General features: G+C 42.9%; 1 long non-coding RNA gene across 1 annotated transcript in view; it reads left to right on the forward strand.

Annotated features, from left to right (window-relative positions):
* The first annotated feature begins 486 nt into the window (after positions 1 to 486).
* Positions 487 to 15,128, forward strand: part of LOC113567075 — a 33,635-nt gene continuing 18,993 nt past the window's right edge. Inside the window, exons 1-2 of the long non-coding RNA XR_003409337.1 lie at positions 487 to 1,074; positions 1,539 to 1,614. This is a non-coding gene — a long non-coding RNA (uncharacterized LOC113567075). The remainder of the gene's footprint in view (positions 1,075 to 1,538; positions 1,615 to 15,128) is intronic.

A 15,128-nucleotide genomic window follows, 5' to 3' on the forward strand; every position in this document is an offset into this window, starting at 1 on the left:
GAGTTACTCCATGAATACATTAACAAATAATTAGGGAATATAAAAGACCAGACCATCGAACAGTGGCTTTCCCTTGATATCCTTGCCACAGGAATGCTGTGGAAAGCTTTAGACACAAACACATCCGTGGCTGCAACCGTAATGATTTGTATTTCGCGGGCACTCATTTGCACTCATCATTCGTTCAGAAAACACTCACAAAATGAATCAGTTGCTGTCCAAACGGCCTGCTCATCTCTGGGGCAAACGGCATCCACAGATGGGATCCACAGCGGAGCCAGGTCCACGCCTGCGCAGTGTCCGGGACACCCACGATGCTTGGGGCTCGGCCAGAGCCGACGACGGCAGGGACGAGGACGAGGACCTGTGTGTGTGCTGCATGTGGAACGAAACAGCCGACACAGACAGCAGACAGCAGACGAGTCATTGGCCGAGTTTTGTGTGTGGCACGAGTCGCTTCAGTTTCGTTTAGGATATCGAACACAACGGTTTGGCCCACGGACCAGAGACCCCTCCACTTGACTCCACCCCGACACTCGTTTCGACTGGACTCGACTCTCGATTCGACTCTCGACTCGACTTCCGACTCCGACTCCGGCACGATTCGATTCGATTGGACCCTCGACCAGAGCCAACATCAGAGTGTGCCACTTATTCGGTCTTTGGCCAGCCAGCGCATCGAACACGCGTTGCATTTGGCATTTCGCATTTCGCATTCATTCGGTGTCTCCGTGCCTCACGTGCTTGCCACACGGTGCTTGCTCGGTGTCTCGGTGTCGCTGTCGTCGCGTTCCCGCGTTTGTTGCCCCTCCCCCCCCATCCCCCCCCCCCGCGTGTGTTGGGGCACCACCACCGATTGTTGCTCCGTTTTTTGTTAAGTGCCAAAACAATCAAAATACAAATATCGAAAAGTGCAAAGAAAGTGACTGCAACGACTGCAAGGACTGTGCAAAAGTGTGGCATACTATGATGGGCCTGCCCCAATAAGTGGCATAAGCGTGCGCCAGAGTGCCAGAGTGCCAGAGTGCGAGAGTGTGGCAGTGTGGCAGTGGGAGTCTCTCCATTAAAACTCTAGTAAGCAAATCATTCACACCTGCTGGGGCAGGGGCTGAGGCCAGGCGAACTTTCACTCAATTTATTCGAACTTTTGGCTCTACGGATTTAGCAAAAATCGAATCAGAAGCAGCACAAAATACACAAAAAATTGCTGGCCCAGAGAGGGGGCCGCAGGGACTACGTCTAAGCAAATTAAAAACTTTCTTCGACTGCTTTCTCCCTCTGTCTTTTCTCGTTTGCCATCTGGCGAGACCAGGGCCGTCTCCAAAGAGTTTTGTCACGTCCTTTGGGCATTTCTTTCATACATTTTTTGTCGGTCGTTGTATATTGTATATGCATAAATTCGGTTGATGCCAAAAATCCAGTCGGTCCGCAATAAAAAGTCAAGCAAGGAGGCCATAGACACTCCGCGGGGCCGGGAGCCTATCGGAGCCTCCCACTGCCACTGCCACTGCCACTACATATATTTCTCACTCTCGCAGTCGCAGGCGAAAAATTCAAAAACTCAAACCACGCCCACACGCCGCACCGAAAAAAAAAAACGGCGCTAAGTAGCAGGTAAGTGCGGCAATAAAAATAAATGGCAATCGCGGATCTGCCGCGAAACCGAAGCCAGAACCACCATTGAGACAGGCCCCCATGAAACGCTGAAGAGAACTTGTGGGGGATACCTTTTTTGCGGGTAATCCAAAGGGAACTTGTTGAACATCCCAAGGAATACAAGACCAACCTTCAGGGAACTTTTGGTAGAACCTTTGAAGACCTCAATCGAAGGCCCACAGGCACCCCCGTTCGGTGCCCCTTCCCATGGGTATCCCAAGTCAAGTCCAAGGCTCTGTGGTGCCACATGCCCCGTTACCCTGGCCATTACGCGGCCCAAATGGGTTTCGTTTCGAGTGGGTTACGGGTTACGGGTTACGGCAACACTCAAATGGCCGAATGGGTAATAACTGGGCCTATTCTCTCCTGCCGAGTCCTTGCTGGCCCCCAATGGGTAGGGTTACACGTCTGTCCCACCACCCGCCGGAGCTAAAACGGAAGGATATTCCTTGATTAATAATTTCTATTCGAAACTGATTTTCATTGCGGCCAATGGCAGATATCGCTTTCCTTTTGGCCAACAATTTCCCCACAATAATGAGCAGCAAAATAGATGCAAAACGTCAGTCGAAGAGGCCACGCCATCAAAGGAAATGGCTAAGGACCACGAAAATCCCTCAGCATCGAGGATTTGTTGGGACTTTATTTTTATTTATTTTATTTGGAGTTTGTGGCATATTTCGATTAAATTTATTTCCCACTATTTGTATATATTTTATGAATATTAAAAATGAAAAAAATCGTCATATATTTATAAAATCAAATTTCCCGAAGCTTGGTTTTTTTTTTGGTATTTCTTTAATTGGAATATATTTTATATATTTTTGAGTGCTTTTTACTTCGATGACAAATTCTTTTTCAAATACAGGCAAAATATTTTCTTGTTGGTTTAATTTTTGTTTTGTTTTGGTATTTATTTAATTGAAATATATATTTTATTTATTTTTAAGTGTTTTATATATATTTATATATATTAAAAAATCTCTTTCAAATACAGGCGAAACATTGAATAAAGAAATGAATAAATGTAAAAATGTTTTTTTTTTGTCTTAATTTAATTTTAAAATTTTTTATTTATTTTTAAGTGTTTTATATTTCCGTTTCAAATGCAGGCCAAAATTTTCAAATTACCAAAATTTAATAAATTTCTAAAACAAATTTGCTGGACATTTTTTTTCGGTTTTTTTTTTGTATTTATTTAATTGGAATATATGTAGGTTTTTTTTTTGTATTTGTTTAAAATAAATATACGTTATTTAATTTTAAGTTTTTTATATATTGATTAAAAATTCTCCTTCAAATAAAGGCGAAATATTTTCAAATGAATAAATATCATAAATGTTTTTTTTTTTGTCTTAAATTAATTTTTAAATATTTTATTTATTTGTAAGTGTTTTATATTTCGACTAAAAATTCTTTTTCAAATATTTTCGAGGGAAAAAAATAATTCGGTATTTTAGGCATTTTTGTTGGTATTTCTTAAAACAAATTTTCCACAAATTTTGGTTGTTTTTTGGTATTTATGTGATTAAATTGTATTTTCTATTGGCTTTTCGCTGAGTGTATGAGTGCATGAATATCTTGGCTGAAAAGTTGACCCACATTTTGGCCCCCCCTGGCATGTTTACTCCCCGGCTATTTATGCATCAATCTATGCTCTAAACTGGATATCAATGCGGATCCCGCGTCCTGTTTGCCCGCTCAAATTAGAAATCAGTGCTTTTTGCCCGTCTAATAGCGTCTAATAAGCGGCCATATATCACGGCATTGCCAGTAAATATTATGCTGCTTTGGACACTTTGGCTTCCCCCCCCATGGCCCCCATGCCCCCATTTAAGCATCTCATTTTGTTATGCAATGCCAGAGACCTTCTGCAGCATTTTGCTGACCGGAAACACGGTGAGAGGGGCGGAGGGGGGGGCAAAGGAATGCAGGAAAACGCAATAAACTTGTTTGTATTTGTATTGCACTTATGCGCTGATTGCTTTTCAGCGCAATTTGCTTTTAAGCGACAGGACCTTCGCCAGGACCCTACCACCACAGGCCACATTCGATGGCATTCTGTTCATGGATTTTGGTTAGTTAAGAAGGAGCTGATGGGAGCTGGTGCTCCTCCCGCTCCTCCTTCTGCTCCTCCCGCTCCTCCTGGTGCTCCTCCTTGCCTCATTACAAGACGCTGAACGCAGAGAGCGCAGAATGCAGAGTTTCGTCGAGAAGAAAAACAAACCCTAGAGTCACCTTCCACACGCCCATCCACGTGCGGATAGATCCCATATATCCTGGCCCTCGCTGGCCCTCCCAGCCCCTCCCCATCCCATGTACCAGCTCTCAAATGTCTCTGTCCATGTCCTCCATCCCCCTCTCTCTCTCTCTCTATCTCTCTGGAAACCCCACTTGGGCGCCTGCTACATGTCCTGCCCCATGTCCGTGTTCGCTTCGCTTGTTCATTTTCAATTTCGTTTACAGCATAGAAAATTTCGTAGTTTTTCTTGTGATTTTTTTTTTTGTCTTTCTGTTTCTGTTTCTGTGCTTTCCATTTTATTTCATCTTCATTTTCATTTCAACGACTCCCAACGACTCCCATCCGGCTGGCTGGCTGGCTGGCTGGCTGGCTGGCTAGTTACTTTAAAACGAATCTATCTTTCGGATACGATTTGCCCCCTGCCATTGTAATGGTTTCTGCTGCAAAACGTCACACGCGACTGTCTCTTCATTACGAAACAATTAAAAAGATTAAAAAGCGAAAGGGGGAAAGAGTGGGGCTGGGAGGGGGGGCTGGGGGGCACTTTCATTACAGGCTTTTCACATTCGAGAGCACAGCACAGCAGAGCCCCCAATTGACACACATCTTAATCGAGTGCAAAGCGACACATGGCCACAGATTTGTGTGGCAGCCCCGAGGCACACTGCCACGGTAATGCACAGGGCATGCAATTGGTTGTCTAGCTAAAGCTTTAAGAGGGAGGGCTAGAGAGCCTTCTCATTACTCCCAGAACCCCCAGAACTATCCATAAACATTAAATCCTTGAAGCTATGGAAAAAAGGAAAGATTTAAATGGTTTGGCGGTCCCAGAAACTTTTTTTTTAGTCATATAATAAATTTTGTGTTGATCTAATTTAATTTAAAACATAATAATTGATATATATACCTTCCTGAAAAGGTAATACTGCAGGCTTTATTCCAAAATTGCAATTTTCTTTTGTATTTTTTCGCGTTTGAAGTTGAGAAAAATCCATGCCATGGCTATCAAAGATGCAATCCACATGAAAAGAAATATATACCATGAGTATCTGTATCTGTATTATCTGTATCTTTTAATGAAAGGAGCCCACAGATGGCCTTTAATGCCGGGCTACGCGTCATGCGGCAGCGCCCCTCGGTCGGCCAGCCTCCTGCTGGTGTCACACGTGCCACTTGATGGTGCACTCAGTCTGCGGCTGGTAGTCCTTGTGGTCCTTGTGTATGGCAATACTGCGGCTTCGACTTCACGCTCTAGAATCGCACATTTTCTTTGGTAAATCTTTGCCACGACTCCTCCTTTGTCAATGATACTGCTATTACCCGTCCACCCGTCCACCAGGACATCAGGACATCAGGACATCAGTACATCCTACTCGTGTGTGTGTGTGCAACAATATTTGCCGTGTCTGTGGCAGAGTTTGCTCGTATAAATGTTATTTTCTTGGGCTAATCTGTTGCCCTGTCGCTCTGTCGCTCTGTTTTTCCTGTTCTTTTTTGCCGACATTGTTGCCATAATTTGAAGGGAGACGACTGCTCGAGTTTATATGGGTGGCATGCAACAGAAATTGTTGCGAATTCAATAAGGGAAAAAGCGCAAACGAAACTGGAGAATGGAGAATGTAGCCAGAAGATGAGCATTTCAGTCATTCCAAATTGACATTCTCTTCTGCCCATTTCCGCCGCCATTTCTCTGTCATTCTCATTGCCTCCGCCACCGCCACCGCCTCCGCCCCTGCCCCTGAGGCCGCCCCTGCATCTGAGGCCGCCCCTGTCCTGGTTCTCTTATCCTTTGGCCTCCTTTTCTGGCGTTTCGGTTGCATTTCAGGGTCTCTCTTCCTGTTGGGTTCCCTGGACCCTGTTTAGTACGGGGCATGCCTGCCGCCGGCTTATCCCGGCATTAACGTTGCCGCTTGTGGATGCCACACATGGCTCTGCCTCTCTGCCTCTCTGCCTGTATGAAATATGCAGGGAATGTCGATGCTGGGATTCGGTCTGGAGGATAAGCCTTGCGATCCTCATTTGGTTATTTCTTAACTGATTTTTTTGGAAAGGGAATTTCCACAATTGCCCACGGAGTAGCCTACTTTTTGGTGCCAAGAGGAACGGCCCAGAGAGAGAAACAGAGAGACGGAGAGACACTTATTCATATCCCCCCCCCCCCCACCAGCCGTGGAGCCATGCAAGGACAATTGTCCTTTTTGGCCCAGCTGGGAGTCTGGGTTAAGTGCGGCATTAACAATCAATTACAAGCATTACGAGCCGTAAAACTGACGCATTGACCAAATACCCCCCCCCAAGCCCCCCTCCCCCCCCAGCCCGCGGTGAAGAACAATTGCACGGACTGGACTGGACAGCAGGACAAAAGGGAAGGGAGACAAGGCACGGCATCACTCACACGCACACAGCCACCGGGCAGGCAGGCAGTGAAAAATGTTGCGTGCAAAGTAAAGCCCCCCCCCACCCCCCCCACGGCAAGGGAAAGGAGTGGCGGGCAACCTCAGAGTCTCAGAGCGGTGTCTGAGTTACGGTTTGTTGGCTCGCCATATAATAAGCCCGGGGATATGGCCAACAGAGAGAAAGGAATGAGGCATAAAGGAGGCCCCAGAGGGGTGGCTGAAATATGGCCAGAAGAGAGACAGAGAGAGAGAGCCACAGTGCACGGATCTTTTTCGCTTTTGGGCAGAGGAATATCGCAATGGAACGCCTTATACAGTGCCAGACATAAGTGTTGGCAAAGCTTTGCCATTCAGATTTTTAAAGCAGGAATAAACGTAAGCCATAAATGAATCAATATTAATTTTGTGGGCATTGATCTCGCTTTCTTTCTCGCTCACTCCGCCAGAGGGCGCCACGCCAATGAGGAGGATCCTTGGAATCGTGTGCTTCCATGGGGTCCGCGATTTCATTGACGGGCCAAAGGAATGCCCAGTGTCCTCTTGGTTCTCATACACTCTTTGTCCTTTGTCTCTGGCCCTCTCCCTCTCTCTAATTCGCAGCTTATTGTATATTACGGGACTTCTGCCGTTTGAAGTGCATTTGGAATTCGTTTTTGTGAGGCTCTCCCAAAAAGGACTCACTCTCTCGCTGTCTCTCTGTCTGTCTCCTGTCTCCTGTGCTTGTTTTATCATTACTTTTATTCCTCTCTTACTTTCTCGTTTCTTCGCGCTTGAGCGATGGCCGACGCGCCGGCAAGCAAAAAAAAATACAAATAAATTTTATTGTGGTCAAAGTTGTGCACGCACCAGCGACACCAACACATCACACAGAATGATACAAGGATACAGCTACAGGATGCTGTCACACACACACACAGACACACACACACACAGCTACAGTGGCAAAAAGGAGCCATCAAGCAAATGCCAGACGCATTGTGCACAGATTTATGCCGCCGCCGAAAAAAAAAAACCTGCCTCGTGCCCCCTTGTAGGCCCCCTTGTAGGCCCCCTTGTCTTGCTTACAGACTGCTGCCTGCTGCCTACTGCCTACTGCCCTTCTGTTGTCTACTCCTGTGGGCTCTCTGGCTCTCTCCTACTCCTCTCCGGCTTTCTCCTACTCCTCTTAGGCTTCTCCTGCTCCATCTCTGGCTCTTCCTGCCACATCTCTGGCTCTTCCTGCCACATCTTTGGCTCCTTCCTTCTGCGTCATCTCCGACCTCCTTGCCACATCTCTGGCTCTTCCTACTCCTCTCTGGCTCCTCCTGCCACATCTCTGGCTCCTCCTGCTCCATCTCTGGCTCTTCCTACTCCTCTCTGGCTCCTCCTGCTCCTTCTCTGGCTCTTCCTTTCACATCTCTGGCTCCTCCTGCTCCATCACTGAGCTTCTGCCGAATCTCCTGCTCCATCTCCTGCCCTATCCCCTTCTCTTCTGCCATCTTTAGGCCCTGTTGAAGCCCTCTCGAGACACTTGCCGAAATAAGTCGCGGCACACGTTTATCGACACTAAGATATGCCCCACTCAAGGCTTGCATTTCAGGACAATTATTCTTAAATTGTACAACAAAGTGTGGAATTTTTAAGGCAAAAAGTCCTGCCACATCTTGGGCCATCTCTGCCGCACAGCTGCTCCTGTTTCTACTCCTGTTTCTGCTCCTGTTTCTACTCCTGTTTCTGTTTCTGCTTCAACTGTTGGCCATAAAAAATGAGTTGATGTTGGCCGTCAGCTGTTTGTCTCCCCAGCACACACACACACACACACACACACTTTAATGGCCATTGTTATGCCCGTTATGTTGATTATAAGCTGCTTCTCATACAAGCACTCCTGCCCCTCGTGCCCCTCGTGCCACCGCCGAAAAGCTAACTGCATGGAAGCGTGTAAGCCTCTGACATTTTTTGGGTCCCCAACCATTTCTAGAAATAGAAAAACAACAACAACAACAAGTGTGGGGCTGAGGAGGAATAAAACAAATTTTTCGTGTGTGTTTTTTATTGTTTTTTGTAGTAAATTTGAATTTTCCAACTACGCCGAAAGGTGTAAAGCCTGATGAGGGTTAAGCGTTGTCCAAGCCCAACCCCCACCCCCACCCCCCACACCCCCCACCCCCCTCTCTCTCTGTGTGCGCTGTGCCAGCGGAAATGCTTTTTGCCTCCACGTTTTCGTACGCTGACAGAGCAAAAGCTAATGGAAAGCGTCCTCGTGGGTGTGTGAAGATTAAAAAAAATATATGTATGCCGTTTTTGGGGTTAAGCCTGCCCCCCATACGTCCCACCCCCCCCTTTACCGTTGTGCAATTTTATATTGAAATATTTCTGGGGCCATGCAAATTTAATTCGCGCTCGCCGAAAAGCGAAAAGCCTCTTGGCTGTCCCCCCCCCCCCCCCCCCCCCCCCCCCCCCCCCGCCCCCCCACATGTGCTAATTGGGAATGGGGCTCAGAAGTCGGTTAATTTTTTGTGGCAAAAAATGATTGACTTATGAATGGATCGAAACACTCGCCGGAGTATTTTCCAAGGAGGGAAAACTAGTTGCAGAGATTTTTGGCTAACTTTTTGTGTGTTTTTGTCCTGGGGCTAGGTCCTGCCTGTTTATTTAAGCCAGCCACGCCTCTTTGCTGCGGTCAAAGCTCCCTCTCGGCCCACAGGGCTGCCAAAAGCTTTGCGGTTTTCTTGTGGATTTTTTTTTTTTGTTGTTGGTGTGGCGGCAGGGGGACTGTCATTCGCAGGACAGGAGAAAGGCAGCTGGCCACAATAGAAGGGAATGAAGGGCAGTAGCCACAGGAGCAGAAGCAGAAGCAGAAGCAGAAGCAGACCAAAACCGGAAGTCAACGCAATGCAGCACTTCCGGCTTTGTTTGAGGTGGAACTTCTCCATTTCCATTTCCATTTCCATGGCCATGGCCAGTTCCATCTTCTTCTTTTCAATTTCCCCTTCTTCTGGCGTCTTCTGGCATCTTCTGCCTGTGAAATGTCCTTCCAACTTCATCTACACCTCTTCCTGCCAGTCTCTCCAGCTTCTACCATCTAGCATCCCTCTTGTTTTCAGTTCATTTAACATGCCATTTGTTGGGCAATGCCTAAATGGATTTATTATTGTAGTTGTTGCATAAATCATGACGCTTTTCACGCACTTTTCCAACAGCCAGTGAGAGAGAGAGAAAGCCGAAAATCCAAATCCATAAGCCGACAAAACTCTCTTTTAGATCCTTCCTTTCATTTGTGCCCCCAGAAGGGGGGCTTTGGGGCTTGGCAATGCAAGTGCCGATCGCCAAAAGGATATATGTACGACTTGCAGCCCTCATTTTGTGGCTTGTTTGGGCCTTGGCTCTGGATTTTAGTCAACTTTCAGTTGCCCTTTGGGCCTGCCATTGAGCTCTCAACTTGATTTCCTTTTTTGGGTGTTTTATGCTGAAAAATAGTGTAAGAAAATGAAATTAAAATAAAAGAAACACTTTAAAGTAAATAATAGTTTTTAAATATAAAAGTATTTCAATTCAAAATGAAATAAATTTATTTATTTTATATTTAATTTTAATTTATTTTAATTTAATTGTTATCTAAAAATATTCCAATGTAATTATGAAAAATATTTATTTGAATTCTATTTACTTAAATATTTTATTTCATTTATAATTTCATTTAATTTGTATTTATTTTTATTTAATCTCAAAATATGTTTATTAAATATGAACTAGATTTTTTTATATAGTTTATAAAATATATATTTGAAATCTATTTACTTAACATTTTATTTAATTTTTATTTAATCTAAAAATAAGGAAATGAAATATGAAATATTAGTATTTAAAATTTATTTATGTTACTATTTAATTTATTTTTTTTTTTTTTTAAACCCAAAATATTTCAATTCAATATAAAATCGATGAATTTAATTAGTTTTTATAATCTAAAAATTTGGAAATCTTTTTTAAGTTTATTTATTTAATTTTTATTTAATTTTTATTTGATCTAAAAATATATCAAATAAATATGTTACATATTTACTTGAAATGTATTTATTTAACTTTTTTTAATATTTTTTTTAATCTAAAAATACATACATTTAATATGAAATATGTATTTTTCTTTCGAATTAATCTATTTTATTTAATTGTTATTCTATTTCGTTTTGTTTTATTTAATCTAAAATTGTTTCACTTAAATATGAATTATATTTATTTAATTTGTATATATATTTTTTTAAATTTAAAATTATTTTAATTTATTTATTTAAATATCTTTTTTTAAAATTTGTATTTATTCATTTTTAGCGAATATACAAAATGAAAATTAAATATGAAATATATGTATATACTTGAGATTTATTTATTTAATATGAATGAATTTCTTTTGGTAAATAAATTTCCATGTAAATAAATCAATTTGAAGGGGCCCTTTTTCTCCGTGTGTATCTTTTATATATCCTGCGTATCGTATCGTTTTCCCTTTATCAATTTTAGTATTTCTTTAACAGGAAATCCCATTGCGCTCTCCCTCTCTCTGGCCCTCTCTCTCCCTCTGTTAGATTTCATTAGCCAGTGGCTTTCCACTTTCTCTGAGTTGAAGGGTAAACAGAAAAAGCTTTAGCATTCAATTCGCATCCGTTGAACTTTTCCGGCTACGGCTTTTAGCTCCGTCTCCGGCTCTCCGTGCCGTTCCGTTCCTTCCTTCCGACTGCAGCTTCTTCTTGGAGTGTAGCTCCTGCTGCTGGATCCTTGGATCAAAAGAGAATGCAAATTGCTTTCGAAATAATTGCAATGCCAGAATGCGGCGGCGGCGGCGAGGAGCCAGAGGATGAGGCTAGTCACCTGCCGAAGCGTTCAAATATTTGCCAGCTCTCTCGCTCTCTCTCTCTCTCTAATGTGTGTGGGGGGGGGGGGGAGAGGGGAAAGAAAAAGTTTCGTAGGAAAACCCGAAATAAAATAAAACACTAAACAAATGCGAAAGAGCGCTGCGATGAGGAGCTTAAAATTCGAAACAGATTCCAAATCTATTTAAAAGTTATGGCCGCAACTATTTGAGGCAAGCAGGCGGCGGCCAGCAGGCGGGATGCTGCCTCATCGAGTCCTGCAAGCAGGTGTGTGTGTGTGTGTGTGTGTGTGACCAGGGGCCAGGGCCCAGGGCCCAGGGCAATGCAAAGTGCGACATGCAGGACATCCACTCCATGCTCCACTCCTCCTAATGTATCTGCTGGTATGGCTATGGCTCTCCACCACCGAAAAGTGGCGCTGTTGATGATGCCGGGTGACGTTGCCAAAACTTTTTGACACTTTAAAAACTTTCTCCACACACACTCACACACGACAGAGAGAGAGAGAGGGAGAGAGAAAGACCTGGTTTTGAAAGTTACGTTAAATGGTTTTAAAGGTTTCGGTTTTAGGGTTGTGTTCTGTGTCCTGCCAGGGTTGCCGTTGCCGTTGCCTCCATGCAAAAGTTCAGCTCGGCGCACAGGAGTTCTCTCCATTGAAATTTTTCCTACTTTGCATTTTCCTAATTTGCTTATTTTTTTATTTTTTTTATTTTTTTTTGTGGGTGTGCGGGGGGGGGGGGGGGGGGCAGTGCATTTGTCAATAACTTTCGCATTGCGACAAATTTTTCTATTAGCCAAACAAATTCCTTCGCTTCATTGTTCCATCCTCTGGAATATCGGGCCATCGGTGGCTGGAATTTCCGGTCACATTTTCGGCTTACTTAATGAGTGTCCTGCAGTTGATGAATGACATTTTTCCCAGAGGGTGGCGGCTGATAAATATTTGAATATAACTTTGCTAGCAACGGAGTTGGGTTTTTTTTTGTTGTTGTTTACCTTTCGTCACATTTTCGATTGGGTTCTGAGAGGAGCAGACTATATTATCGTTTGAATATCGAATATGGAACCCCAGCAAGGATTCCGCCCTCTCAATATTATAATTAATATTATTTAATTAATTTATTAGATTAATATGAAGAATAGGTACATATTCGTATGTAAATGTTCGAAAAAGTCGATAAAAGTGATCCATGTAATTTTTGAATAAGTATTCTAGAACAGGATAAACCTTTGTTAAAACATTTAATTGAAGTACATTTTTTCGTAAATATTTTCACGAATTCTTAACATAAAAAAAAAATTACAATAAAATTGATTTTTATTTATTGCATTAAAAATTGGAAAATTATTTGTATCTTCAATTTTTTATACACAAATCGGAAATACATTTTTTAATCAAAATTTTATTAACAATTTATTTTAACTATTTCATAACTTTCAAAGCTATTATTTGAAATTTTCAACATTTTCGAATACATTTTTTTTTTTATTTTTAAATATAAAATTATTTTTTATTTATTATATAATTTTTTATCATTTTTTAATGATATTGATTGTCATTTAAAAATTAAAAATTCATTTTTGTTCGATATTTTCATTATCCCTACGATTCCTGCACTTCACGCATCATGCAGCAGTGCCTTTCGGTTCGTGTCCGTAGCCGCCTGGTACTAGTGTCTTTCTATAGTAAATTTTAACAATTAATAAACACAAAAAAAGTGTAAGTGCCAAAAAAAAAGAATAAAGAAATTTAAAAAAATTAAATCCAAAAAAGAATTTCATGGTTTTATTTTTTCTTTATTTTTTTGTGTTAAATTTAAAATATTTTTACTTTAGTTTTGTATTTATTTTTTTTTTTAAGTTAATTTTCTATGTAATATTTTATTTAATTTTGTATATAATGTTTTATTTAATATTTTTTCCTTAATTTTTTATTTAATTTTTTGATTATTTGAGCACATAAATTATTCGTTAAAGACAAATCACATTTAAATATTTTCTTTTCTCCCCTTAAAGGTGCCGCCTATTTTCCGCTTTGATTATGACTCTCCTTGAAAAAGAATACTATTTTCTGTGAAATATTCGCAGGCGCAACCCATTTCCCTGGTGTTTTTTGATATTTTAGTAACAGTTTCGTTCAAGAATCAATCCTCCCCGTTTTGTAGCTTTAAGAGCGTGCATGGAATATGCATAAATTTACGAGTATAGAGCTTATTTCCTTGTGGCTTAGCCTCTGGACTCGAGACAGCTGTTGGACCCGCCCCAGTGGACCTCCGTGGCCTCCTTGGCTTCCTCTGCAAGTCTGAAAGTCTTCTCCACCGGCTTTCCCTCGAGGACTAGGCACAGCTTATTTCAGTTGGTTTCCCTTCCGTTCGTTCTTTTGATTAATGAATCTTTTTCGCTCTTCGGTCTGGCCTTCAGCACGGGGGGAAGTCTATGGACCAGGGAGGGGCAGCGGCAGCGGCAGAGGCAGCGGCAAGCCCAGCTGCATTTTGCCTCAATTTGTCAGCGACGGGGCAGCCGATTATGGGGTCTACTCTCGTTTATGCACAAAGACTTGCCGCTCAGCACTTGGCCAGAAAAGTCTCATTAGGATTCGCACATTTTCCCGCTACCGCTACCGCCCTCTTCCCCCTCTACCCACTTCCACTCAATTTCCCCTACCACTTCGCACTGCCCCATTCCTTCCACTCGATTTTCCTTGCTTGTTTTTTTTTTTTTTGCGAACATTTTCCATTTGGTGTTGGTTTTTTTTCGCGCTCTGCCTCGCACTTTATTTTTTGGTGCCTGACAAAATTTTGTACACTTTTGACATTTTTCAGCTTAATGAAAAGCAATAACATTTTTATAATATCCTGCCACTCTGCATCCCAGTCTCACCTCCCCCCCCCCCCATTCGAGGCAGTCATTCAAATATTTTTCTCCAACGATTCGATTCGATATTCATTTTGTATTGTTTTTCTTTCGAATAAACGAATACTCGCGTGAATACTTGCTCATGAGCGGGAGGGCGAGAGCGAGTGGGAGAAGCGGGAGGGCGAGAGCGAGTGGGAGAAGCGGGAGGGCGAGAGCGAGTGGGAGAAGCGGGAGGGCGAGAGCGAGTGGGAAAAAGCGAGTGTGGGAAAAAGCGAGTGCGGGAGAGAGCGAGTGGGCGAGTGGGCGAGTGGGCGACAGCGAGTGGGAGGGTAGAAATCTGCAAATGAATCGCTCTATTATGGGGTTGTCCCCTGATGTTCTGTTCTTTTCAACTACAAACGATGCGATTTTTTATCGACTGTCATTTATTTATTATTTATTTGATATATTCGAGCTGGCAATTTTGTGTGCGTGTGTGTGTTTCTCTTCTTTTTTTTTTTTTTTTTGCACTCCCTGATTCGCTCTGCCATCGTTCATCCTTTGCTGTTTTTTGTCTGCTTCTGCTGGTGGTTTCGAATTTATGCTCAATAATTTAATAGGACATCAGTTTTATGGCTTTGACTGCGGGTTACGATACGCAACGGAATGGGTAGAGGGTAGCAGGGTAGCAGGGTAGCAGGGGAGAGAACGGGGTCACACATCAGAGGCTCCTACGCACTAGCATCAAATTTTACGAGGCTGGCGCTGGAGCTGGCGCTGGAGCTGGAGGCTGGAGTCCAATGCCAATTTGCGAGACGCAATCAAACAAATAAACAAAACAGAAAACACCAAAAAAAAAAATACACAGAGATACAGAAGAAGAAGTGCGAGATGAGAGAGATGAGAGAGATGTGACCCCTACGCAAGTTGTAAATTTGCGTAATTTACTTGATTGCCCTGGCAACTCTGGCCACCTGTCGTCCACGTCTTCCTCGTCTTCCTTCAGGCTTCAGCCTACAGCCTACAGCCACCATCATCATCGGCCTTGTTTCGACAATGGCACATAATCAACGAAATCGCGCATATTAAAATTGTGAATGAACGAGTATTACGACCCGACCCGACCCGACACACACACACACAGCCGTC

Source organism: Drosophila persimilis, unplaced genomic scaffold (assembly GCF_003286085.1).
Source record: "Drosophila persimilis strain 14011-0111.01,24,50 unplaced genomic scaffold, DperRS2 tig00001632-arrow-arrow-pilon, whole genome shotgun sequence".
In the NCBI taxonomy this organism is placed as follows: Eukaryota; Metazoa; Arthropoda; class Insecta; order Diptera; family Drosophilidae; genus Drosophila; species Drosophila persimilis.